The sequence below is a fragment of the Lacerta agilis genome, chromosome 4, assembly GCF_009819535.1.
Source record: "Lacerta agilis isolate rLacAgi1 chromosome 4, rLacAgi1.pri, whole genome shotgun sequence".
Lineage (NCBI taxonomy): Eukaryota > Metazoa > Chordata > Lepidosauria > Squamata > Lacertidae > Lacerta > Lacerta agilis.
The window spans coordinates 50894685-50897113 of NC_046315.1; the positions used below are offsets into that span (position 1 = coordinate 50894685).

General features: G+C 46.4%; 1 pseudogene; it reads left to right on the forward strand.

The window, feature by feature from the left end:
- The first annotated feature begins 903 nt into the window (after positions 1-903).
- On the forward strand, positions 904-2049 carry LOC117045687 (annotated as a pseudogene).
- The last annotated feature ends 380 nt before the right edge of the window (positions 2050-2429 follow it).

Genomic DNA, 2429 nt, shown 5'->3' on the forward strand with positions numbered 1-2429 from the left:
CTTTTGTGGCTTTTTGACCCCAAAGTTTAAATTTCTTTCTGTATATGTGTGAATCTGTTGACTGAGGATGAAATGTGAAGCATCTGATGAAGTCTATTCCAATCCTTGTTAATGCAGGCCATAATAAGTATGTCTGTCTTTAAGGTGTTGCTAGTCTTTAAAACTGTTTGTTGCTTTTATAACCTAATTAAAGTCATTTCCTGATATCATTTAGCCAGTTATGCTCCGAAAGGCTCAAATGGTGAAATGAATATGCTTTCCTTTTAATCCAGAAATACTAAAATGCTTCCACATTTTAGGTGTCATTCCTAATACATTTGTAACCTCAAGGGTTGATTATGCAATGTACTTTATGTGGGGTTGCCCTTGTTTCTGGTCTGGAAGCTTCAACTAGTGCGGATCACAGCAGCCAGTCTGCTCACAGGAACAGATTACTGGCTGCCAATTTGCTGCCAGGCCAGATTCAAGGTAATGGGGTGAATTCAGCAAGCCCAAAACAACTCAGGACCAAAGTACCTTAAAGACCATCTGTTGCTCTACCTCATTCACAAAGATCTTCTAATGGTGTGCTTTTGGTGGTTCTCCATGCTCTTGTGATTTGGTTGGCCTTTACCAGGGACCCTCCTTTCTTTCAGGTGTCTTTTGAAAACTATACTGTTTAGACAGGCCTTTGTAATATGAATTTTATTTCCAAGCCATTTTTTGATTATTTATTGACATATTAATGATGCACCTGTGGATGCTTTTGTTGACCCCCCCCCTCTCATATGTTGTATAGCACCTTGATTTTTTAAAAAATAAATAAAAGTGCAGGGCTGGGTCATGTACAAAGGCTCTACCCAAATCAGGGCAGCTGAAAGCGGGCCGGTACCAGTTGCTGGAAGGGGGTGAATGACCGACGCAAGGAGAGGGGCTCGGCGCCTGGGTTCTCTTGGAGGGTGAGAGCCGGTCCAGCTGCCTGCCTGATCTCCTGAGATCCGGTTTGGGAACTAGTGTCAGATCCCAAAGTTCTTCAAGAGAACTTGATTACCTGGGCCATGACGAGCAACCTAGACATCTTTGTGGGCAACACCACCCTGATTGAAGAGGTCTACTAACTCTGACTAGATGGTTACATAGTGAACGACGCGGTGACGCTCCGCATCCGCAGCAGGGTCCTGGAGCAGACGGGGGCCACAGTTGACATGCTCCAGAGTGACACCATGGACCACTACCGCACTTTCTACATGCTGCAGCGCCTCCTCCACTCGCCTCCCAAGCTGCTGAACCAGCTGCTCTTCCAGATCCCCCCTTGTTGCCAGACCATGCTGATCAAGAGGTATTACGCCTTCGACGAGGCCTTTGTATGGGGGGTGCTGGGCAAAAAAGCTCTCCAAAGGCACCAAGAAAGACCGGGACAACATCAGCGTCAAAACCAGGGTGACCCTCAAGAGTTGTCGGCGGCAGTTTGACAATTTCAAGCGGGTCTTTAAGGCCATGGAAGAGCTCCGTGGGTCTCTGGTGGAAAACATTCAGCAGCATTTCCTGCTCTCGGACCAGTTAGCTGGGGACTATGCAGCCATTGTTTTCTTCTCCAACAGCCGATTTGAGACAGGCAAAAAGATTTTGTGTACTGTGCTGAGCAGATGATTCAGAACTGGACTTTGGGAGCGGTGGATACGTCGACCTGGACAAGGGCCTGAAGGAGCTAAAGATTCTGATTGCTGACAAAGACTTGGTGGATCTGTACAAGAGTTTGGTGTGCACAGCCTTGCGGGAATGATGTCTGTGTACAACGAGATAGAAGCTAATTTCAAGAACCTCTCCCGAGCCCTGATCAACATTGCCTCAAAGCTCACCCACAGCAAAGATGTCCGTGATTTTTTTGTGGATCTGGTGGAGAAGTTTGTTGAGCCTTTTTGGTCAGACAAATGGAGCCCAAACGACGTGCGTCTCTTTCTGACACAGTACTTGGCTTGTGCTCACACGCTGGATGCCTTCAGGCATCGAGCTCTCTTAGAAAGATACATGGGGATGCTGAAAGCTTGGTTTCTGAAGATGTACCACTGAGCCCTGCGCTTAGCTCTTTATTTTTTTGGGGGGAGGAAATTACATTTAGGTGCAACAAGTTCCAGGCAAAAGAGAACCCAGAGCCCTTTGCAGGGGAGACGTTTGCTGTTTGCTTGCTGGCTGCGGCTGCGGCTGCCCTGCACAGACCACACAGTGTGTGTCCACACACGCCGTCGCCACCAAGCGCCACTCTTTTCTCTCTACAACTTCAGCAATTAAGGGTTAAAACTGTTGTTGGCATTGAGAATAAAGGAGGAGTCCTCACGGAAAAAATAAATAAAAGTGCAGATGATAATTATGTGATTAATTTAAATTAAATTAATTAAAAGCTGACTGATCCTCAGTCATAACATGATTTCATGTAGCTCAGTATTGTCCAC